The sequence below is a fragment of the Odocoileus virginianus genome, chromosome 1 (assembly GCF_023699985.2).
Source record: "Odocoileus virginianus isolate 20LAN1187 ecotype Illinois chromosome 1, Ovbor_1.2, whole genome shotgun sequence".
In the NCBI taxonomy this organism is placed as follows: Eukaryota; Metazoa; Chordata; class Mammalia; order Artiodactyla; family Cervidae; genus Odocoileus; species Odocoileus virginianus.
In genome coordinates, this window is record NC_069674.1 from 61360035 (window position 1) to 61386286 (window position 26252).

Below are 26252 nucleotides of genomic sequence, written 5' to 3' on the forward strand. Positions count from 1 at the left end.
TAAAGTGTAGTTTCTCATTACTGGATTTACAATTTTTGTAACTCCTTTTTTTTTTTTTTTTATTCTTGGCCACTGGGAGTTTTGTTACCAGCAATGAAATACAACCTTCATGTTGTACTGTGTAGGATAGATACTGTAAATTTCTGGGCTTGCTTTTCCATTGATCTGGATTGCCGTATGGGAATCCTATTCAGCTGATCTTTATTTCCTGAGTCAGAAATTCTGTTTTACCAATCTTTGGGGCTTTCAGCAGTTATTCTCAGTGGGCCTTCAGGTATTGCACATGAAAGAGAAGGTTCAAAGGCATAGAAAGAAGGTTCAGGGCTGAAATGTTTACACTGCATTTTAAAAAATTTTACAAACATTTTCTAAGCTGATGGATCAGCATGAAAGCTTAGTAGATCTAAAGCTTTTTATATGCGGTAGTATAGGTAGCATTTGAATTATACACAGTTTTTAAGGAGTGGTGTGGTACTCATCAGTTATAAATTTTATGCAAAAGTGACTCATTTGTATGTTTCCAGCAAGTGTAATTAACATTGTGATTAACGTTTTATATTTCTTGATTTTTCCACAAGTTTACTTGCCTGTTCTTATTCTGATTTATTTTGAAGCTGGCAGTATTGAATTGAGATAAAGTACAGTTTACAGTCAAAATAAGAAATTAACAAGCCACTGGAAATTTTATAATAAACAGATATTTCCTAGGTTTTACCACTTTTTATGTGGTCAGCTACATATATTGCATAGCAATAAAAATATTTTTAATTAATGAAAGTGCCAGTACAAAAAGCCAACTGTTATGCATTTATCATTTATTTAGTAAAATATATTTTAATTATAAAGAGCTTTTACCACCATATATTGATTTTTTATAGTGTGATGTTTGCTAATGTCAGTAGCTTGTTTGAATATAATCTGGTTCTCTGTGACTAGTTGCAGATTACACATTTATAAATTTTAGATAGACAACTTTGATACTTCTCTCAGCTTTGTGTATAAACAAAATGTTCAGTATGAAATGCAAAAGTTTGATAAAGGTCTAATGTTTATTCTGAAGTACATAAATGTTTGTAGAACATTGAAAAAAATCCTTGTAAAGTAAGTATTTGAGTCTTCTGCCATACACAGCATTTTCTTATTAAACAGATTTTTGACATTATGTTAAGCTATAACAGAATCCATGCTTCTGGGAAGTTTACATACATTAAAAGACTTTTTGACAAGATGAAATTAGTCTTCTGTATGAAATTGTGGGAGAATTTACAAAATGAGCATATATGCTTAGGAGCTGATTTATCAAAATATTTTTGACTTGATTTTTCCTTTTATGGGCTTCTCTCCCATTTTTATCTCATCGTGTGTGTGTATGTGTGTGTGTGTTTGTGTTTGCCTGTAAAATTTGCATAATGTAAATATATCTTCCAACCACAGCCAACATGTTTGGAGATACATTGTTTGGCCCTGGGGAGGACGTAGGCTTGTAAGGAAAAGAATACTGAGATTTGCTTAACACAGTCTGTTCTCCCTCACACCTAACTACAAACTTAGTTGTGCTGTTCTAATATACCTAGAGTCATTTTCATGTTAAATACTATCCATGCTTGGATTTAAAAGTGAAAATATACTATGTAGCTTCTTGAAAGCAATTGGCTTTTATTCTAATCATGGGGATCAAATCATGATGCTTTTGTTAAAATCATTCCATAATTTAGTTCTAAATTTTTAAATCTTTTTTAGGGTAGATTCCTAAGCTTCCTGGGATTTCTTCTAATATTGGGATATTTATTTATTTGGTTGCATTAGTGTGTTGCCATTTCTCAGTTCCCAGAGGACTCTGTTTTAATCTATATCATAACTTGACACAATCTGTTGTTATAGATCTGCTTTCCAATAGACTTTGAGATCTTCATGGTTACAGACTGTGTTTTATCTTTCTTTGTCCAAGGCCAAGTGATATAAGAGGCAGTGAGGTAAGAGTGTGGCTGTCCTGTTAAATGCAGCTTCAAAATAGAAGCTTCAGTCTGTTTCCTGCTAGTTGGGGGCGTCCCTGGTGGCTCAGATGGTAAAGGATCTACCTGCAAAGCAAGAGACCTGGGTACGGTCCCTGGGTGGGGAAGATCCCCTGGAGAAAGTAATAGTTAAACGCTCCATTCTTTCAGGCACTGCATTCTTGCCGGAAAAATTTCATGGACAGAGGAGCCTTTCAGGCTACAGTCCACGGGGTTGCAAAGAGTCGGACAACAATAAGTATGCACGTGCACTGTTGCTGAAGACTGTAAAGTGTCACCATAGCAGGGATCCCTGGTGTTCAGTGAGTCAGAATTCTCGCCCTTCCTTCCAACCTGATGGTCCCCCTACCCAAAGAAAGCCTAACCACCTTTTAATTTTAGAGCAGATTGTCCAATTCAGGGATTCCCTCTCTTGGTCTTAGGTTGATAATAGGCAAATTTGGGCATATGCCCATCACACTATTCCACAAAACACTCATTTGTGGGATACCTGGGTTTGATCCCTTGGTTGGGAAGATCTCCTGGAGAAGGGAAAGGCTACCCACTCCAGTGTTCTGTCCTGGAGAATTCCATGGACTGTATAGTCCATGAGGTCACAAAGAGTTGGACACAGCTGAGCGACTTTCACTTTCATATGTACTATGAAAATTGTGCATATCAAACAAAAGATCACTTGGTTCCAGTGAAGAACATAACTTTTTAAAGGGATTAAGAAGAAGAAATAACAATTTATTTGAATTTCACATGGATTCCTTAAAAAATAAGCCTCTGCAGGCAAGGAAGGTACTGTGCTATGTCTTTAAGAATTTAAAAATGAAGAGTACTTAGTATTGCTCTCAAGGAGACAAAATGTAGTGGGGATGCGTGTGTGTGTGTGTGTGTGTGTGTGTGTACGTGTGCACGTGTGTGTGTGTGCTTGATCATAATGCAGATTAAGTGAATTAAGCATTATAACCAGCAACCTATGGGAATGATCTGTTCTAATATGAGCTTCAGGAAAAAAAGTACAGAGGATATGAACACTTGACCTGAATCTTGAATAATGCATAGAGACCTGATAGGTATATTTTTTGCAAATATTCAAGCACATAATAGCACATATACTCAGTATGAATTTATGTGGATAAATTTATGTGGATGTGTGTGTGCACAAATACATAGTCATGGTGAGATTAGCATATACTCTTCTTAAATGCTTTTATTCTCATGAAATGTAACAATATAGAAGTCTTTATAAAAGCCTCTTTCCCTTAACTGATGTTGCTGGAATATTGTTTTGACTTAAATCTTTAGTTTAGCAACTAAAACTGTCAGCAGTCATGATTAAATAGTATATTAACCAGTACAATTCTTATAGTGACACATGGCTATGTATTAAAGTGAAATAAATGAAAGACTTAGAATAATCTGTCCATGAAGGGACATACATAATATGGTTTTGAAAAAGTCCAGTCCTTTGGCAGCTGTCTAGTATTCAGATGGTAATTGTATTAACCTGGATTAGCCTGGATGGGTAGGAAGCTATGTGCAGGAAGACATTATAGATCATGTATTCCTACCCATGTCATCTTGAAATGATTAAACCAAAGTAATTCTGTGGTTTACCCTTCAACTAGGTCTACTTCCCTCTCCCCAAATCTACTTCCCTCTCCTCAAATCTCTTTACTTTTTTTGTTGATGCCTATATGAGGTATCTATAGTTGCATAACAAATTACCACAAAAATCAAATTACTATGAGATGATTAATCATTTCATACGTAGTTTCTTTGACTCACGAATCTGGGCGTGCCTTAGCTGGTACCCTGCTTCAGCGTCCCTCACACTGTAGTCACAGTGTCAGTCAGAGCTGTAGTCTCATGTGAAGGTTCAACTGGGAGAAGATCTACTTCCAATTTTATATGGTTTTGTCAGAATCCAGTTCCTTGTGGTTTTTGGACTGAGGGCCTCTGTTCTTTGCTGACTATTGACTGGAGACAGCCCTCAGTTTCTTGCCATGTAGGTCTCTGCATGTGAAAGTCTGCTTTATCAAAATCAACAAAGAAGATCTGTAGAAATAGTCTGTAAGGATGATGGGAGTTCCAGTCTTATGTAATATAATCATGGTGGTGTTATCTCATCACTTTTGGTGTATCTCCTCCATTAAAAATTGTATCACTTAATCCCTTCCTCTTGAGTGTGGGATTAAGTATGTCTTATAGACATGAATACCAGTACCAGCTGATGGAGATCCTCATGGGCCACCTTAGAGTCTGCCTGCTGCAATGCCTAATGTTTATTTTGGTCGGGATAGACCTATTCTATAATGATAAATAAAAGTGTAGAATTCTGAAGGGATAAACTCATCAGTAAATAATTTTACTTGTCGGTGAGTAACTGCATGTAATATAAGAACTTTCCCTTTTTTTGATATCCAGAGAATATAAAGAGACTAAAAAGGCATTAGATTGATGAGTTAGAAAAGAAGTGATTGCATCAAGCTAGAACATGCAAAGGACAGATTTTTTTTTTCCAGTTTGTAAATTTTGTCTTTATCTAAAACATTTATTGTTTCCTTCAACTTCATAGAGATAAATGGAGGTTGTACTCAGAAATGCTCGAGCACAAGCCTACTTATAACTTTATTTCAATTTAAAAACAATTTAAAATCATGATTTCTCTTACTATTACTTTCCCTCTTCCTTTTTCCAGAGTACTCCTTGTTTGATGTATCAAAGTAGCTGTACGTTTGTAGTCAGTATTAGCAAATAAAAATAAATAAAGGAGATAGAGAAATACACAGAACATAGTTCTTATTGAATATGTTGTGAATAAGAAATGATAATGATAGAAAATGTATACTGAATTTGACAATGAAAATGGATAGATGCAGGAGATAGTTATTTGTGTATATTCAAATATTAAAGACAGACCATTGAGTTAATGATTAAAATAGACTGAATAATGATGAGAAATTTGTATATGGTAAATTCTCTTGTGCTTTGTTTGCTTCTTAATATCTTATAAATTTTAAGAGTATTCCAATAATCATTACTATTTCACTGTCAGAATTAGCAAAAGACCTCCTTTTTAATGTGCAACTAAACTTCAGGGATTTTCTCCAACTACTCGTCAATGCATTTCTCCTACTTTAGTTAACATGATCATCTGTGGTTGATCATGGCTCAGTAGTATCCTGAAATGAAGGAGATGTAGCCATGAAAAGCAGGGAATTCAACTTCAGGTCACCACCTCTTATCCTGATAGAAACTACTAACACTCTTGTAAATTACTGAATTCTTGCAAAGGTCCTTTGTCCCCCAAAATGACTCATCTCTTATTTAAGAAGCAGATTCTTAGCCTTGGCCTTACATTTTCAGTATAGCTATCCTATTATTAATGTACTTTTAAAACTGTATTTTTGATTTAATTAGTTCTGAAAGTTTGTATTTACCCTCAAATTAGTCACTAGTCAGGGATCTGAACACTCCAAAACTTGAATTTTAAAAAAAACCTCTTGACAAAAGATATTTAGTTTATTGTCTGTATTGTCCCGAACATGCCATAATTTTAGTGTTTGATCTAGATTTTAAAAGCCCAGGAATTCAAGGACTTTTGCTGTTCAATCTCCAAGTCGTGTCCAACCCTTTGTGATTCATGGACTGTAGCACGCCAGGCTTCCCCGTCCCTCACCATCTTCCAGAGTTTGCCCAAGTTCATATCCATTGAATTGGTGATGCCATCCAGCCGTCTCATCCTCTTTCACCTCTTTCCTGCTGCCCTCAATCTTAACCAGCATCAGTGTCTTTTCTAGTGACTCGACTATTTGCATGAGGTTGCCAAGGACTGTCACTATGTAAATATCTTTGTGTAGCAGTTTGTGCAATTAGACTTTCAATAAATGCTTTCTGATAGTGGAAACCCAGTTAAAAGTCTTCTGGGGAAATTAAGAATTTTTAAACAACCAAACAGAGTCACAATAGTGTAAAGTTCGCCAGTATTTTGAAGTAGCTTCTTTCTTCTTAGCTACTTAGCCTTATGTCCCTTTTCATACTCTCCATTTCTTTTTAGGATATTAAAACAAACAAACAAAACATTCTGTGCTACTTTTGTCTGAAATACCTTAGATTTCTGACTGCCAAAATCTTTTCTTCTTGACTTTGGTATGTTGAAGATATCACATCTTCCACTCTGATTTGTTCTTTCCATTCAGGAATGTGGGGAGGAAGTTGAATACTCAGTTGGCTAGAGTTACAGAGGAAGAAGATATCTTAGGGATAACACTGCTTAGCATTCATAACTGAATCTAGATATTTAGTGGAAAAATCCTGACTAAAAATCCAAAGGTTTTAACTAAAAGTTCTATGTTGTTTTTTTTTCTTTGTGAACCAGGATAATATTATGTTGTGTGTGTTGCGTGCACGCTATTGTGACCTGGTGATACAATAGATATCAACTTGTTTGTGCATCTTTGCCATAGTGACACATTATTGGCTGTTCAGCAATATTGCAGATAATCAGTATGTTAGCCACTGGACAATTCTGAGTCAAAGCCAGATGGCAGACTTTATTTTGACTGGTAAGTAGATTGAGGCTAAAAAATTGTATTTTAAAAAAATTATGGTAAAATTGCACTTTGGCTACTCATGTGTTCTTAGAATATTTCAAGTAAGTATCCTTTAATTTAATGATGGATAACTTTAAGTCATGTGATATTACCTTTTCTATGAAAACTTAGAAGCCTATGCCAGTTTATTTCTTTTTTTACTACTGTTTGCCGCTAGGGAGTGTAGGCTGAACTTCATAATTGAAACTTCACTGTATTTTACTTTGTGTTATTGTCTAATTGCTTTCTATATCGCTACTTTTATATATATAAACAAAAAGGTTATTTTGGGCTGTGCTGGGTCTTCGCTGCAGTTTTTCTCTAGTTGGGGGAGGGGGGCTACCGTCTGTAGTCATATGAGTCTTCTCATCGCGGTGTCTTCTATTGCTACAGAGCTCAGCTGTAGGGCGCGGACTTCAGCAGTTGTGGCACACGGGCTTAGTTGCTCTGCAGTATGTGGAATCTTTCTGGACCAGGGATTGAATCCATGTTCCCTGCACTGGCCGGTGGATTCTTATTCCACTGAGCCGCCAGGGGAGTCCTTTACTTTTCTGTCATTAACTAGAAATAAAGTTTTGAACTATCTTATTCTTCTCTTGTACATCACAATTATTTTACTTTTGGGTACATATTGGGCATTTAATTTAAAAAGCTAAAATTATTTTTGTCTTAAAGAATATTCTTTAAGTGTCATGAAAAATGTAATAAAATGAAACCCAAACACTTCTCTTGAGGGAAAAAGAAAACTTTGTTCAAACTTTTAGGACAAAATCTGTCTGTAGAACACATCAGAAAGATTTGCTGTTAAAAAGCCAGCCTATTAAGCATGTGTTTAATTTGATTCCATGTATTTTTGTAACCATGCCTATACTGTTATTTTTCCTCAGTATTTTTATAGATTTTCTTTTTTTTTTTTTTTTAGGAAGCAGTTAGGAGAAAGAAAATTACCAGGCAAACCATCCCTAGTATTTTATTACCACAAAATGAAACAAATTCCTAGTTAAACATTAGTAATTGCATATTCTTAATATGAAAAAGTAGCTGAGAATATTTAAATTTCTGCCATTCTGAGATTTTTATCTTGATATATTTTGTCTGTTGATTTTTAGTGTGCAAAGTAAGATTTTGGTAAATCACATGCTATAAAAGTAAAAACACAAAGATATTTTTATAAATCATGTACTACAGAAAAAAAAAAATACAAAGATATCAGGGTAGGTATTTGCAGAAATTAGGAACTTATTTTTTTTTTTTTCTGGGAAAAAGTTTAAACTGCCATTGAATTTCATTTTCATTTAATTTTTTAAAAGAAAATGTTGCTTTGTTATGCTAGATCATCATAAGCTTTATTTCTACTACATTTTATCATAATGTACACTGAGTATAAATAAACTCTGGTTTGCTAAACCTAATAGCAATTAAACTGGAAGTGTTTGTGTTTCATCACTGTGAACTTCGCAGAAATGTTTCCATGACAACCTTCATGCTAGTTAAGACAACCAGAGGTGATCAACAGTTTATGTATTTTTCTCTGTTGCAAGAATGGAATTTGTGTTGACAGTTTTGGCCTTTAATGGCACTTTTGTTCTGTGTGAAAGTATTTGTTTATCAGATCATATGTTGTTAACTGTCAGACTGAGGTAGAGTGACTGCTTTTGATAAAAGGCTGCCTTAGAATGTCTAGCCTGTGAAGCTCTTGTACTCTAATTATCCCCATCAGTATAGAGGAATCCATTTGCATCAGTACTCTACAAATTTTACTTTATTAAGACCAAGTATTATGCTGAATAAAATTGGGAAGATCTTGATTTTGTTTGGCCATATTAAAATTGAAATTCCTTGTAGCCTTACTTCTTAATGAATTTCACCCTCCCCTGGAAAAGTCCCATACATGTATACCTAAAGAAAAATATCTAAGTGTCCTCTTTAGAAAAGGTTATTGGGGCAGTTTTATGATTTTCCTTAAATCACTTGCTCTCCTAGAATATTATAATTACATCAATAGAGTCTGCTACCAAAGATGTACAAAAAGAGGAAAAATAATTTTATAGTTTCAAACAAGAATTGCCAAGCTGGTGGTGTAACTAAGAACTTTTTCCTGTTTACTGTTAAAATAGAGGCACATTAAAAACTTTGCCTACTTTTAAATTCTCAAAATAAGCATCTATATATACATGTTCTTATAAGGACGACTGGAGTTGTGAAGTTTCTTCAGAACTGTGTGTGTCCACAAGAGAGAGAAGCTATTCGCTCAGGGATCTGTGTTGTCCTCTTCCTGTAACTGACCCCATGGTGACTTGTTCAACATTGTCTAATACCTGCAGGGTGGGAGTAGGTGTCAAGGCATATTAAATATTTTATATGATTTATAGTGGAAAATAAGCTCATCACTTTATAAAATAAAGCTTGATAATTTTCTTGGATAGTGTGACTCTATAGATGTTAGGCTTTATCATATGTCCTCTCAGAAAAAGAAATAGTTTAATTTTTACCAGATTTGTTAAACTATTAACAATATTAAATAACTTTCTAGGACTTAACATCATCCTTGCTTTCTTTAAAATTACCTATTAACATTATTAACATCAATGAAATTGACATTTCTATAAAACGACATACGGTTTTATCTTATTTTAAAGAATATAATCCTGATTTTTCAATTCTTTTATTCAGTCTTTGTCTTGACATCATCATCCATCCAAATGTATAAGCCAGAAGCTTGGAAATGATCTTGAACCCTTCTTTCATTCACTCATTCATTCACTCATTTCTTCTTAGGCACTCTTAATACTGAGGGTACAGTGAAAAGCAATATACATAGAAATTCCTTCTCTTATGACTAGACTGTGGTCTCATGAATCATAAAAGATAAAGAATGTGAGATGATGATAAGTGCCTTGGAGAAAAAGAAAACAAAAAGGGGTTTGTATGTGTGTGAAAGAGAGATGGAATGGGTTTTGCTATTTTAAATGGGGTAGTCAAGGAAGACTTCACTGGAAAGTTGGCATTTATGCAAAGAACTGAAAGGTGAAGGCCAGAGGTATGCTGTTATCTGAAATGTTAAGCAGAGAGTAAGCACACATGATGGTCTTGAATTTTGAGAAATGGCAAGCAGATTGGGCAGCTCATGCAGAACACACAATGACAAGGACAGTAGGAGCTGGAAATGGGGATTGAGGGATAGAGAACATAGGGCTCTGTGAGCTCCTCTAGAACACTGAATAGATGATTAATACAGTATCGTTTCCCTCTTGACAGAATCACTCTGGGTGCTGTGTTGAAAATAACCTGTAGAGAGGTAGGGATGAAGGCAAGGAAGGAGCAAAGATGAAGCCAGTTAGGAATTTATTGCAAGAATTCAAACAAGAGATGGTAGGAACTTGGAGAAGAGTGGTAATCATAGTCTAGGTGAGAGAAGGGATCAAATTCTGGGTGTATTTTGAAGAGTTAGCAAACAGGATTCACTGACAGGTTGAATGTGGTGTTTGAGGCAAAGACAGGAATCAAAGTGGATTCAGAGTTTCTGCCTGAAAATTGATAGCATTTCCTTTTTTTCGGAGTTGGGGAAGACCATAGAGAGGGAAAGGGTTTTGGGGAGAAACATTAAAAATTAAATTTTGGATGTGTTTGGAGCTCTATTACATATCTGATTGTTGACAGTAAATAGGAAATTGGATATAGGAATATGGAATTTAGAGCAGGGATGTGAGCTGTACAGAAACATTTTTAAGTTAGCATATAGGTATTATTTGAGACAATGTGAGGCTAGGAAGGATCACCAAAAGAAAGAAACAGGCCAAGGATTTCTCTTACTCAAGCTCTGGCAGAGTGAATGCCTCAGTGTGGCCAGAGCAGTCCCAGTTTATGCCTGGCCCCAGAGTGACTCAGAGTGCCCCACTCTCCCTCTACAGGGGCCTGCTTTGGACAATGAAATACATGATCACTGGACACATATTTTTTGTCTCTACTCTTTTTATATCCACTTCTGTTTCCTAGTTTGTTAATCCAAGCCTCTCACCAGATTTCTTAACTTCTCTCCTCAACTTTTCCCGCCAGTCTTTACTTCCAGAATAACCTCATCATTCCACATATAAATTTAATAATGTCATTCCGCTTGTTAGGCGTTTCCTATGGCTTCTAATGTTGAAAGAGTAGAACAGTGTCTATAGTATGAAATTTCAGAATTCTTTGTTATCTTATTCTTGCCTCTCTGTACATCCTCCCTTCTCTTGCCATTTCCCCCTTATCTAGCTTCTTGGAAATGAGAGATGTTTTACTGCTGTTTGGGAGCTGCCACTCAGCTGCTAAGCCCCAGAGGCTGCTCTCCTGTGGGAAGGAGCTGTGCGGGGCTGGGGGCCGGCACTCTTTACCACTGTGCCTCCCAGATCTTCCCTGCTTCGTGGGAGTTGGGGGTGGGTGAACAGGCACCACCACCCAGCTGCTTCCGCGTGACTGCTGTAGGCTCTCTGCAGCACTGTGGAAGTGAGATTGCCAGTGTTCACCAAGGTCTGATTCCAGATAGAAGCTGGGAGAGATGGACACTGTTTACTTGGCTGCCAGCTCATCTGGAATTGGCTGGCAGCTTATCCTCGCTGGAAATCCACAGTTCTTGCTGAGATTTGGTAGATTTGGTTGGGTAAGTTCCTTTGTGGTTGCATTTCTTTTGACTCGTCTCCAGAGATTTTTTTTTAAAAATTTACTTTTAATTGAAAGATAATTGCTCTACAATGTTGTATTGATTTCTGCCACAGAACAATGTGAGTCAGCCGTAAGTATACATATATACCCTCCCTCTTGAGTCTCCTCCCCATCCTACAGGCCATCACAGAGCGCCGGGCTGGGGTCCTGGTGTTGTAGAGCAGTTTACCACTAGCTATCTGTTTTACACATGGTAATGTATATACTTCATGCTACTATCTCAGTTCATTTTGTCCTCAGCTTACCTTGCTGTGTCCACAGATTTGTTCTCTACATCTGTGTCTTCATTCTTGCCCTGCAAATAGGTTCATCAGTACCATTTTTCTAGGTTCCATATGTACATGTTCATATATGATACTTTTCTCTTTCTGACTTACTTCACTCTATATAACAGGCTCCAGGATCATCTGGTGCATAGTGCAAGATCGTGGAGAAGGATGTGTGCTCATCTTCTCCTGTGAGAACTCCAAAATTCTCACAAATAGGTGCAAATTCTAACATCCAAAAAAGATGTCCTTGTCATTCTAGGGAACTGGAATGCAAAAGTAGGAAGTCAAGACATACCTGGAGTGACAGGCAAATTTGGCCTTGGGGTACAAAATGAAGCAGGGCAAATGCTAACAGAGTTTTGCCAAGAGAACGAACTGGTCATAGCAAACACCCTCTTCAACAACATAATAGAAGACTCTACACATGGACATCACCAGATGGTCAATACCAAAATCAGATTGATTATATTCTTTGTAGCCAAAGATAGAGAAGCTCTATACAGTCAGCAAAAACAAGACTGGGAGGTGACTGTGGCTCAGATCATGAAATCTTTATTGCCAAATTCAGATTTAAATTGAAGAAAGTAGGGAAAACCACTAGACCATTCAGGTATGATATAAATCAAATCCCTTACAATTATACAGTGGAAGTGACAAATAGATTCAAGAGATTAGATCTGATAGAGTTCCTGAAGAACTTTGGATGGAGGTTTGTGACATTGTACAGGAGGCAGTGATCAAGACCATCTCCCCCCCACCCCCCAAAAAAACACAAAAAGGCAAAATGGTTGTCTGAGGAGGCCTTACAAATAGCTGAGAAAAGAAGAGAAGTGAAAGGCAAAGGAGAAAAGGAAAGATATACCCATCTGAATGCAGAGTTCCAGAGAATAGCAAGGAGAGATAAGAAATCCTTTTAAGTGAATAATGCAAAGAAATAGAGGAAAACAATAGAATGGGAAAGACTAGAGATCTCTTCAAGAAAATTAGAGATACCAAGGGAACATTTCATGGAAAGATGGACACAGTAAAAGACAGAAATGGTATGGATGTAACAGAAGCTAAGAAGTAGAAAAAGTACACAGAAGAACTATACAAAAAAGATCTTCGTGACCCAGATAACCACAATGGTGTGATCACTCACGTAGAGCCAGACAAACTAGAAGGCGAAGGCAAGTAGGCCTTAGGAGGCATCTCTATGAACAAAGCTAGAGGAGGTGATGGAATTCCAGCTGAGCTATTTCAAATCCTAAAAGATGATGTTGTGAAAGTGCTGCACTCAATATATCAGCAAAGTTGGAAAACTCATCATGGCTACAGGACTGGGAAAGGTCAATTTTCATTCTAATCCCAAGGAAGGGCAATGCCAAAGAATGTTCAAACTACTGCACAGTTGCACCCATTTCATGCACTAGCAAAATAATGCTCAAAATTCTACAAGACAGACTTCAACAGTATGTGAACCGTGAACTTCCAGATGTTCAAGCTGGATTTAGAAAAGGCAGAAGAACCAGAGATCAAATTGCCAACATCCATTAGATCATCTGGAAAGCAAGAGAGTTCCAGAAAAACATCTACTTCTGCTTTATTGACTACACCAAAGCCTTTGACTGTGTAGATCACAACAAACTGTGGAAAATTCTTCAAGAGATAGGAAAACCAGACCATCTGACCTGCCTCTTGAGAAATCTGTATGCAGGTCAAGAAACAACAGTTAGAACTGGACATGGAACAACAGACTGGTTCCAAATCGGGAAAGGAGTATGTCAAGGCTGTATATTGTCACTCTGCTTATTTAACTTATATGCAGAGTACATCATGAGAAATGCTGGGCTGGATGAAGCACAAGCTGGAATCAAGATTGCCGGGAGAAATATCAATAACCTCAGACATGCAGATGACACCACCCTTAGGGCAGAAAGCAAAGAGGAAGTAAAGCGTCTCTTGATGAAAGTGAAAGAGAAGAGTGAAAATGTTGGCTTGAAACTCAACATTCAGAAAACTAAGATCATGGCATCTGGTCCCATCGCTTCATGGCAAATAGGTGGGGAAACTATGGAAACAGTGACAGACTTTATATTTTTGGCTCCAAAATCACTGCAGATGGTGGTGACTGCAGCCATGAAATTAAAAGACACTTGCTCCTTGGAAGGAAAGCTATGACCAACCTAGACAGCATATTAAAAAGCAGAGACGTTACTTTGCCAACAAAGATCCATCTTTCCAAAGCTATGGTTTTTCCAGTAGTCATACATGGATGTGAGAGTTGAACTATAAAGAAAGCTGAGCACCAAAGAATTGATACTTTTAAACTGTGGTGTTGGAGAAGACTCTTGAGAGTCCCTTGGACTGCTAGGAGATCCAGCCTGCCAATCCTAAAGGAAATGAGTCCTTAATATTCATTGGAAGGACTGATGTTGAAGCTGAAACTCCAATGCTTTGGCCACCTGATGTGAAGAACTGATTCATTGGAAAAGACCCTGGTGCTGGGAAAGCTTGAAGGCAGGAGGAGAAAGGGACGACAGAGGTTGAGATGGTTGGATGGCATCACCAACTTGATGGGCCTGAGTTTGAGCAAGCTCCGTGAGTTGTTGATGGACAGGGAGACCTGGTGTGCTGCGGTCCATGGAGTTGCAAAGAGTCAGACATGTCTGAACATAATCGAACTGAGGAACATCTACCTCGGTTCAACAGATGCTGATTCATCCCTCTTTATGGTTAAGTAATATTCTGTTATATATATGTAGCACAATTTCTTTATCCATTCATCTGTTGATGGACATCTGTTTAACTTAAATGTTTTTCCAGAGACTTTTGATAATTGTTAATTTTTATCAACTAATAGATATCCATCCTAATGAGAGGTCTCCCATGGTTTCTCATATCCCCATTCTAGAAGTCTTCACTCCTATATTCCTTCTGAGATCAGATAAGCTCCAAGTATCATTTACTGACCAGCTTTAGAGCATATATCACATACAGTATATAAATGTACACCACAGTTATCAGATCCTCTCTATAATGTTAGACTACTTTCAGCTTTTCAGTATTGTAAATAAACTATTATAAACAATTTTGTACATATATTTTTTCCAAGGTTTGAGTATTTCATTAGCGTGTATTTCTAGAGGTAGAGCTATATAGAACAGCACATGGGGAACATTTCCAAATTTCTCCCCAGAAGAGTTATTTTTAATTATTTTAGCAGTGATGCACATTTTATTGATTTTCATTAGAATCATTTATACTTGATAGAATGATAGATACTATCATTTTTAATCTTGCTGCTAATTTGATGACCAGGTAGAAATTTAATTTATGATACAATTATTTTAATCTTGTATTCTTGATCATCAGTGCCATTTCTTTCAGGTTAGCGCTAAAGCCTGTTTTATTGGAAAAAGCAAATTAAAGAAAATAGGTAAAGAAAATATGAGTGGAACTAGAATAACACACCAAAGTGCTGTTTTCATTGCTATTGGCTATGCAAGATGTGCTAAGATTTTTTTCTTTGTTATTATGAGCAGTATGGGTTTTAGAACATGTATTCACTTCCTGTTCAGCTTCTTTCACACTTTCATACTCTAAAAGTGAAGTCTCAAAGGGAGAAATAAACTTATTCCTTCTTAGATGAAAAATATGTAAAAGAAATTTAAAGATGATCTAATAATATATTGCTTGTTGATAAATATAAAGTGAGAGTAGCTTTGAAATTTAAAATATATAGAGCAATATATTCAGTTACACACATGGTGTTATGTATTAGATCAAAGAGAAATCTATGATATTTTAAATTTCTCTTTGATTTTGAAAAAGTTGATTATCTGCAAAATCTATGTTATTTCATCTACAAAATGCTGGCAGTGCCTGTAGATTTAATGTGCCTTTCCCCACATACCAATTCTTTTCTACATCTCCACTCAATTCACTAACAAGTAGAGAAAGATATGCTTCATATGTGTTAAAGAAATTTTATAGGTAATTATGACTTTTTTACAACACAACGAGAATGTCTTTCATGTATGCAACATTCCCCCTTCTTTTCCAATGTAAAACCAAACAAGATGCCCCATCAGTGACATAAACCATTTAGGAGTGCCAGAAGAAACTGAATTAGTAAGGTTTGGCTAGAATCTGATCCTGACATACCCCCATTACTTCTGGAGGTTAGGTTTCTGCAACTGTATACCTTTAAGAAAAATTATATTGAAGTATAGTTGATAAACAATGTGGTATTTGTTCCAAGTGTACCAAAAAAACTGATTCAGTTACACATATACATAGTTGTTGTTTAGTTGCTAAGTCATGTCTGGCTCTTTGCTACCGCATAAACTGCAGCACACCAGGCTTCCCTGTCTTTCACTATCTCTTGGAGTTTGCTAAAATTCATGTCCATTGAGTGGGTGATGTCATCCAACCATCTCATCCTCTGTTGCCCCCTTCTCCTCCTGCCCTCAATCTTTCCCAGCATCAGGGTATTTTCCAATGAGCTGGCTCTTCACATCAGGTGGCCAGAGTATTAGAGGTCCAGCTTCAGCATCATTCCATTGAATTGTTCAGGGTCGATTTCCTTTAAGATGGACTGGTTGGATCTTCTTGCTGTCCAAGGGACATTTATTCTTTTTCATTCCCCCCCCCCATTTAGGTTATTACAGAATATCAAGCAGAGTTCCCTATGCTTATACAGTAGGTTCTTCTTGATTGTCTATATAAATGTAGAATGTAGATGTCATTCTGTGACTGTGAACCTTAGGCCATGTATTACACTGCAACTTTCATGATACATCTGTCTGTCCTCCAGTCTCAGTGTTCCTCAGTTAGTTTTATTTTGTCCTCTGTGTTTCTATTTCTGAAGAACTTTGTGTTAAATATCTATGTCAACTCTAGCTTACTCTTTTGAAGAACTTCACTTAGCCAATTAAGATATGCTTGTTTGAATTAACTTTATTTCAATTTTTACATTCATTTTATTGACTGAATTCAGAATTTCAAGACTTCACAAAGTTTAAATAGAAAGAAATATAACCTAAAATCTGATGGTGTTTACACAGTAAAATTTAGTAAAATATTTTTATATAGTAAAAGTAAATGATTATAGTGATATAATAAAAGTTAGCTTTTCTTTAATAAAAAATTTGCAAGACTTACATTCTGTTGCTTTCCAAAACTGGGCAATAGCCTTTTGGGGATATAGTTTCCCTTTTTGAGAAAATGGTCCTCAGATTGTCTTCCTAAGGATACTTAGATAAGTGAGCCTAAGTTAGCCATCAGGAAAAAAAAAAAAACAAACAAAAAGCAGATTTAGAAGTAACGCTAGAAGTAACAGCAAAATAAACCCTGTTATAAATGAATTATACATACATTCTAAAATTTTATTCTAATTTGGCTAATTTCTACTATATCTACTAGAGGCTAGAGACTATTGTCTAGACATATTCTCCAGCACCATAGCATGAACAACAATAAGCTCATATTATTCCATAGGGCTTCTGCAGGGGCTCAGCAGTAAAGAATCCAGTAAAGAATCAGCAGTAAAGAATCCAGCCTGCAATGCAGGAGTTGCAGGAAACATGGGTTTGATCCCTGGGTCAGGAAGATCCCCTGCAGTAGGAAATGGCTACCCAGTCCAGTATTCTTGCCTGGAGAATCCCATGGACAGAGGAGCCTGGCAGGCTACAGTTCATAGAGTCGGAAAGAGCTGAACATGACTCAAGCGACTAAGCACACGTACAAACACATTTCTTAGTGAATCAGAACTTACTGTGATTCCTTGAAGATTGTATACAGCACAGCCTTAAAAATCCAAATAACTGACTGATGTTTGCTGAAAATGTTGAGGGATATAAATCTCATTTATAAATTTTAAATTACTAGTGTTAAAATAAAATAATACTTGAAAAACTTAATGAGTTTTATGAGTTTGACTTTCATCAATATTTATCATGCTTTATTCTAAAACTTAATAAAATAACAGCAATTTGAATTATTTAGTAGTCTTGTACTGAAGTATTTGTTATTGATACTCAGATATTCATTTGTTAGGAATATTTTTCTATGCTAAGGAGGATAGCAGAGGGAATGATACATGAGTTTGAAGGATTTAAGAACCTCTGGAAACAGAGATTAAGGTAGTTAAAGGCGTATATCACAAATACTGAGTTAATTCATTATTGTGAATCTGTAAGTAAACATCTGACATTTACATGTTGGGCTACCTGTGACAAGTATTACGAGTAAGTAGACAAGGGTTTTCTTTATGTAATCTCAGATGAGAGACATCATTTCGATAATCTTCTATTCCTGAAGTACTCACCAAGACCCGTGATCGAGAGGTGCTTTCAGTGTGACTGCTGGACACTTTACATTGTAGAATTTTTGAGATTTGTTCCATTTTCTTTAAGTTATACTCTGGCTGAAAAGTTTTGTTTCACGTGGAGAAGTTCAAGAAGTTTTAGTGAAAAAAAAAAGTATATTATTTATGAAGTGTTTTAATGGGACAAGGTGTTAATCACAAGTTTGTTGCAGAGTTTGTGGGTAAGCAAGGGGAGGGGGCTAGAGTGACCCGTGTGGTGATACAGTTGGAGACATAGACTTTAGGTTTAGCTTAATAAAAACTTTAGCTTAATGTAGATGCAGATGACTACAGATAGAGGTGTTTATAGATATTTGCATATACATTGGTTAGTATACACACTTATTTCCTTGTTCTGTCAGTTGAGAGGGCCTAAAAGCAATAGGCGTGCTTATTATCTATACCTTGGTTTCTCACACTTTTCTCCTGAAAAAAGAACCAGGGATCCTTGAAGAAATGGGGCTTGTTCTCAGATTAGGGCAGGAAATACCCAAGATGCAGCTGGAACTCTTATAATGCCAGAAAATAAGAAAATGTTCAAGAAAAGCACAGTATATAAAATTCATCTCTGTGAGTCCATACCATACTTATATAGACAAAGGATTCAATAAATAAATCAGAGAATAGACATTTCCAGAAGAGAAGAATTTCAGATAATTTATGTAGATGCTTCACCCTCAAGGAGGTGAAGCTTAATTCCTGACTCCTTAATTGTGGGCTGTACATGGTGATTTTCTTCCAGAGAGTACAATATGGAAAAGGGAAAAAAGAGTGACTTCATTAGAGAAACCTGACAAACTTTTCCTCATCCAGATCATCATGGTCAAAAGCAATAGTGATGCAAATGATATATTATGTTCATAGAATATAAATGATATAATGTGATGAAAATTGCTATTTTCTACTGTGGTCTTCTCCTCCCACCCCCCAAATCTGTAAGCCTAATCTAATGATGAGAAGAATATCAGATCCCAACCAAGGGACATAGTATAAAATATAGTTTGAGAAATGATCACAGCCAAGGAAAGTGAGCCTAAGGAGACATAACGACAAAATACAACACAGTTTCCTGGATGGGATCCTGGAACAAGAAAAGGACATTAAGTAAAAACGGTGGAAATATGAGCATGATATGGACTTTAGTTAATGTTTAAAAGCCTTAATGTTAACATTTCTGCCTCTGTGGACTCTGTGTGGCTAAAGTGGGTGTGGTGGGGGATTGAGGGATGGACCCTTGTGGTAGGATTAAATAATAAGAATAGCTAACACTGTTTAGAGAGTACTTTAAGCCAGGAATTCTTTTAAAATTTTTACATGTCTTGCTTAACTTTTTAAAACAACTCTTTGGTAGGTAGTGTTATTCTCTTATTAGAGATGAAGAAATGAGAAGTTAAATGGCTTGCCCAAGCCTTAATACCCAGCTCTGGTTCCTCTTCTCGTAACTATTAGGCTTTGCTGAGATTGACTGTTTGGGTGAAGCTACAGGAAGCAGTTCCCCTTTGTCATCAGGTCTGGCTTCTGTCCAGATATGTAGGTGATAAAGTGTAATAAAAAGACATATATCAAATGAAACTAGAAAGTTTATTCCTTTAGATTATGATTTATGATTATTTCATGTTCATTTTCCTGCTACTTTTTATCCTTTATATGTCAGATATACTGAAATTCTACAAACTGCTGGAGTTCCCCCAACTCACAAGTATTTCAGTAACTGAGCAAATACTCTCCAACAATAAGAACTTAGGCGAAATAATCATTATTTAGCATTGCCATTGTATTACAGTATTTTAAAGCATTTCTCTCTTTTTTTTTTTTAACCACGTCCTTTCTTATAATAGCATTTGGATTTTGTTGGCTTTGTAATTCTCAAATAACAGATAAAGTAACTGAGGCCTAAGAACATTAAATCAAGTTTGTGTGACAACTTTATGTATGAGGAGCTCCAAAACATATAATCCTGCAGACTTCTATTGTGCTCTTCTGTGACATGGAAATAATATAAAGTCAGTAATTCTTAGTTTTCTGGAGCCCAACTGACAATGAGCTTAGTTTTCTTGCTTCTATAAAAATTATTTTATATTTACATAACTGTGATCCAAGTAGAGGTGATGGTAATAGGCAGAGACAAATATCTGCCCACAAAAAAAAAAAATCTCTTCTGTCATTTGAAGTGAACAATTTGACCTTGACTTGAATCTTTATGTGCCTCGTGATCCAGTTTCTTGATTTCCACACAGTGAGTAGTGAGGACCTAGTGACATATTTATTTTAGGCCCCAGAAAGTTGCCCAAGTGTTTTCTTTTTGGTGAACTGTATTAAAATTCTGTAATTTAACCCACATTCAAGCAGTCCATCGTTCTATACCTGTAGCACATTACATTCTGATGAGGGATTGCCATGCCATGGGCAGGTAACTAAGCTGTCACACTTAACTTTTTCTGTTCAGCTACTACTTCTGTGGTAGTGCCTCCCAATTTTATCCATGCCTGACATGCATAGAAAGTGATGGTATTTGGAGCACACCATGGGTTAACTTGTGGACAGTGGTGATTGGCCTGAGGACTCTGGCTGCCCCAGGCCCCTCTTGCCACCCTGAGGAAAGAATGCCTCAGGGTGATGCCTCAGGGAGCTGCCATATCTTGGCATCCCTGTAACATATTTGTGACACACCAGGTGCTTTAGCTCTCTTTTCTCTGACTTGCACCGATGTGTTTTCCCCAAGTGTACTTAGATTCTACACCATGTTGTTTAAGATTTTTTACAAAAAAAAATTTATACTAAAACCTGGATCATATAGAGGACAGATAGCATTACGATTTCTTAAACTGATTTTAATCTTACTCTTGACAATTTCCATGGACAATTGCATTATTCTGAGTGGGGAGCATGTCTTATGTGGCCCAATAAATTATTCTTTCACATCTATGTTCTAAATTAAGCGAGAAAAAAAGAGAGGCCCATGTTTCCCAATAAAGTAATTTACTCCTTCCTTTCCTGGAAAGAGGTGGAAAACCAAGAGACTGAGAGAAGACCAGGAACTTGCAGGGTTATGTGAGTAAGTTCCCTACAAACTCTCAAGAAACAGCATGAGTGGCAAAGAAGATCACCGGTGCCACTAAGTGATTTGCCATCATTAGTCGTGGAGAGCTGTGAAAAGCAAAGAGTGTCCGATGCTTTGTGACCCCATGGGCTGTAGCTCGCCAGGCTCCTCTGTCCATGGGATTCTCCAGGCAAGAATACTAGAATGGGTAGCCATTCCCTTCTCCAGGGGATCTTCCTGACCCAGGGATTGAACTTGGGTCTCCTGCATTGCAGGCAGATTCTTTACCATCTGAGCCACCAGGGAAGCCCTGCTGTGAAAAGTAAAACACTTTATATACCAACAGAGAAAATAGCATTGTATAAGGGACTCTTCTGGAGCCTCTGTTATATCCTGAAGAAGTCCCTCAAACTAAAGTTTTTTTCAGCTAATGACTTGGGAAATGTATTAGTATTTTATAAAATTATTAAAAAAAAATCAGACTCTTCCATTTTTGGTTGACAATTTTAAGCTTAGGAAGCACAGATATTTCAGAAACAGTATTGTTTATAGGTAAACAGTTTTCTTACTATTGTGAATTCCAGAGAATCACTGGGACTTAATAAATAAGTATATAAACTATGAATTTCAGATGAGGGGGTGGATTAAAATTTCAGATATCCAGGAATATTTAGAAGAATTTTGAGAAGATTCATTTCAGTTAGAAAATTCTGGAAAAGTAAGAGTTTTAACTTGTAGATGGTATTATACCATTTATTTTAATTAAAAAAATCTAAAGGAATTGGTTGGCATTTGTTATAGCCTCACATTCATTCAAGGCTCTCTGTATCTTCTGACATATGGTCAGCTCTTAGCAAATGGTATTTCCCTCTTTTCCTTTTTCCATGTTGGTTATTAAATCATTTATTAGCTGAACTATTAGGCAAGTGTTGCTGTCAACGAAAGATAAAATTTAATGTAACTGTGAGGTATACTTGAGGATGAAGCATTCTGAAAGAAAAAATAAAATATTGTTATATTTTAAAAGCCCACTTTCAATTTAGATGGAGATATTAAACTGTATCCCACAATATCCAAAATATGATTGAGGATCTTTTGCCATTTGAAAATATACTTTCAAGAACTATTTTAAAAGGCATAATTTATCAGAGCAATATTATTAATGTGAATAGATTCTCTTGAGGTTAAGTTTTCTTTCATAGTTGGTTGTTGCTCCTAAAAATGGGGCAATTTAGTGTATTGGTCAGGACAGGTTAGGTGTGCCTTCTGCCCTCTGCACAAAACCATGTGACACTTCAAACGATAACTGTGGTTGTACCTGGGCAAGAAAAATAGTAGCTATATTCAATATACAAAGGCTATCAAAATGAAATATAGCACCTTTAGCATTTTATAGTTTGCAAAGCCCTGTTACATATATTATCTTTGTTGACCCTTATAACAACCCTACGTTATGTGTGTGTGTGTGTGTGTGTGTGTGTGTGTGTAAAACTCAGAGGTTAAATGACTTGACCAAGAATAAACTAACAAGTGGCTGATTTGTGACACAGATCCAAAGCCTCATGTATCATGTGCAGTACCATTCCCTCTATACTTGTGCACATAAGAAGCAGATGTCATTTTTGAAACTCCTAAGTATTCAGTCAGGGACAATGAGAAGTTTCACATAGCTAGGTTTTGCTGGATTTAAGGAGCCTTACAAGTGCTAAGATTATTCAGCTATGTAACTGGCTACCGCAGAAAGCGATGATGACTAGAATGGTTAGGCAGAGGCTAGATGGCCATCTGTCGAACTTCCTGTTAGACTGGATGACCTTTAATATCCTTTCCAATTTGGAGATTCCATGACTCTGGTGACAGTGATGCTGTTTCAACCAGTTGCCAAGTAACTTGTCTATTGTTTTTCCTCCCTGTCACACAGAGCAATGACAGTAAGTATAATTTTCCTTATGTACCATGCTGAATTTACATCATAGTGTCATATTAGCAATTAGCATTCCTGAAGTTTCTTATCTTTATAGTGTTCAAATCTATTCTAAAATTGCTGCCAAAATTCCATTTTAAAAGGTGTACAAATAAAATTCCTTTGATGCATGACAGACTTTAAAGCAATATCCCTTACTGCTTCCCCTTTCTTTTCAAGCATCATCGTTCATACCCTTCTCAGTCTACCATTGCCTGTAATGATTAACTGAGTGACTCCTTCATTCATCCACTCATTCCATAAACATTCATTGAATCTATGGGCAGAACACTCTTTGTAGTTAAGAAAGTACAAGATGAGACTTAGACTCTTACTGGCTATCAGGGCGGTAAAGCAGAGGAATCAATTCATGTCAATTCAATGGGTATTTATTAGGGAACAAACAGTAGGGTTACATCTTATCTGCTTCAGATGCAAAACCAAAAATGAATGAGTTGGTTTCTGAATCCAGATAAATTGCCTAAGGCTAGGAGGTACAAGGCTTACTTTTTCTTACTCTTTGGCTATAAAGCAGATGAAACTCACCACTCTAGAGAAACTCTCCAGTATCAGATATAAACACATACAAAGCAGCACATATGTATATAAAGAATGATGCTTTGCTGCTATAAAGCACTTTATTCTTAGCTCAAGAAAACTCAAGTACTCTGTCAAATGTTTTGAAAGTTTTCATAGATTTTTGCTGAACTCTTGTTATCAACAGCCAACTTATGTTTGCAACTGATGAATGAAATTTACTTACTTTAAGGGGAAAGATATGAGTGAAATAACAAACTTAACTAATTACTTACTTACTAATTACTCATTTGTGTGAGTAACTCCTTTGTTGAACCTAATGATAGCTTTTAAATATTGGGAGACGATTTCCTCAGTATTTTTGTGCTATTCACACAAAAGATCTGGGCCTGTCACTTGGACCTTCACCTGGGCCTAATTGTAGGATAACTCACAACATGGCAACTGGCTTTCATCAATGTGAACACTTAGAGTGAAAAAATGGAAATCAGTTATTTTGAAACTTAATCATAGAAATGAGATGCCATCATTTTGCCTATTCCCTCTCCAATATTTGTGCCTGGGAAATCCCATGGACAGAGGAACCTGGTGTGCTGTAGTCCATGGGGTTGCAAAAGAGTTGAGACACAACTTAGTGAATAAACAACAACAACAACAAGCTCCTTAGAAGCAAGGCACGAGATCCCACCCACAATCCAGGGGAAGGGAGTATATGGGACAGAGGAAGCAGAGGTTGGGGTCATTGGGAATCTTCCAGGCTGCTACCACTGTATAAATCCTACTGGACTGCTTTTGTTGTGGTATCTAGAACATACAACCAAACCAAAAAAATCTGAGTCATTTTTAGTTTTCCCTCTTTCAGTCAATCACAAAGTGAAACAGACACTAATATAAATGCCCATCAAATATGTCCTCTTTGCTTCATCGTCTTTGCTACAGTCCACTTTCAGATTTTCATTCCTTCTTGATTGGATTACTACTTTTTATTCATTCTTATGCCTATAGTTTCTTTAATTCCTCTGTCTAATTAATATTTGACACCAGCTGTTCCCTAGTTCAACCTCCTATCCAAGTCTTTTATACAGTTTGTGGGGGGCAATATCACTGAATTCCTAGTGCTGAACACAGCATCTAGACATGGTGCACATGCAGATATTTTTGCCTGAATGATTAGGTGTTACAGGCAGAATGGGAATCAGTAATAAAAACTCCCTAAATATTTCAGTGCTACTGGATCCTCATTATTTTATTCCATTGGGGAAATTGTCGAGTCCACTTTTTTCCTAATCGTACATAGTTTCCTCTTGTTTTGTTCCCGCCCCCCACCCCACCCTGCCACCCCGAGTCCTAATCTTTTACTTGTGACTTTTCTGAAAAGTGATCTTGACTTCTATCTCCTTGAAACACCTCCATCATCTGACATATTAGCATAAGTATAAAAATTGCCAGGTGTATACATGTGTGGTTCTTAGCATAAACTTTTTAATACAAACTAATAAAATAAAAAGCTATTATATGATTTTGGTCTGAAAACCAACTAAAATGTCCTTCTGAAACGTGCAACATTCTTTCTTTCCAAAAAAGTGCTGTCTAGCACACATCTACTGTTTACTGAGGTTAAAATAACATCAGCAACAGTTTAACTCCCACCAAGAATTTATTCTGTTATTATTAATTTCCTCTATGTTTTGAGTATTTTTAATCTAACAAATTGCATTGATTAATAAAATGATAAATCGTTTCTACCTTTTTCAGTCAAAAATAAAAACTAGAGCTTCATAAGCTAACAAATGGGACTTTTGCTTACCTGCTTTATATGTGTTAAAAATAAAATATAGCAGAATAATGGATACAATTTGACTAAATTTTAGTACCATTGTCTTGATTGAAAAAATAACTTCCTTTTAAATTTTGAAATGCTCAAGATAGAGTAAACACATCATGGTGTAACATAATGCAAGGAACTCTGGTTTGAAGACTCCTGGTGTTACTCTATAAATATTATAATCAGCAGCATTTTAAAATTTGAAAAATTGAGAGATTATTTGAGTAACATTTAATGTGCAATTAAAAGTTCTATCTAATGTGCAATTAAAAGGTGTTAATTTTAAAAAATAAACTGCAAAATGATTGAGTAGATGATATCCTTTGGTCAGTTTGGCTTGTTCAATTATTAAAAACTGGTAATACATAGTATCTCATAGCCTACTATATCTCAGTTACTTTAAGGATATGATGAGATATGTTTTTAGGCTCTAGCTAAGCAAAGTGGGGCCTGTGACAGATGGCATTCTGCTTGTCCCAATGTGCCATATATTGGTATTGCTTTTAATGTGTATGTAGTCATGAAAAAGTTTGAGAAGCAATGCCTTAAGTATCCATTTCCACTTTTCAGGAATCAGTCACACCAGTTTCTTAGTATTCTTCTAGAAATAGTTGGTATATATTATAAAGATGTATGTACTTCTATATGTCCCTTTTTCATAAATGGTAATATAGACATATATACTTTGATGTATTCTGCTTTTTTCACTGAGTAATGTACCTTGGAATTTGCTCCCGGTCAGTAAGTCAATATGTATAGTGCTACTTTGCTGTTTTTCCCTCTTGTATAATGCTACTTATGGAATAGATATGTTTATTTACAAGTGGTACATTTTAAGACGTTTTGTTAATATCTTCTTGAGATAGGTATATCTTCTTTATAGGAGATCTACTTCAACAAAAAGAACTTTTAAAACTTCTTAAAACTGCAGTAGTTTATTTCACTGATGGTCACTTTCCACTGTTGAAGTTTTCCT

At 36.2% G+C, this 26252-nt stretch overlaps 1 protein-coding gene across 1 annotated transcript in view; it reads left to right on the forward strand.

Annotated features, from left to right (window-relative positions):
• Nucleotides 1-2629: 2629 nt before the first annotated feature.
• The window catches only part of FOXP2 (forkhead box P2), a 579712-nt gene continuing 556089 nt past the window's right edge, over nt 2630-26252 (forward strand). Inside the window, exon 1 of the mRNA XM_070468584.1 lies at nt 2630-2795. The gene's annotated coding sequence lies outside the window, so the exon portion shown is untranslated. The remainder of the gene's footprint in view (nt 2796-26252) is intronic.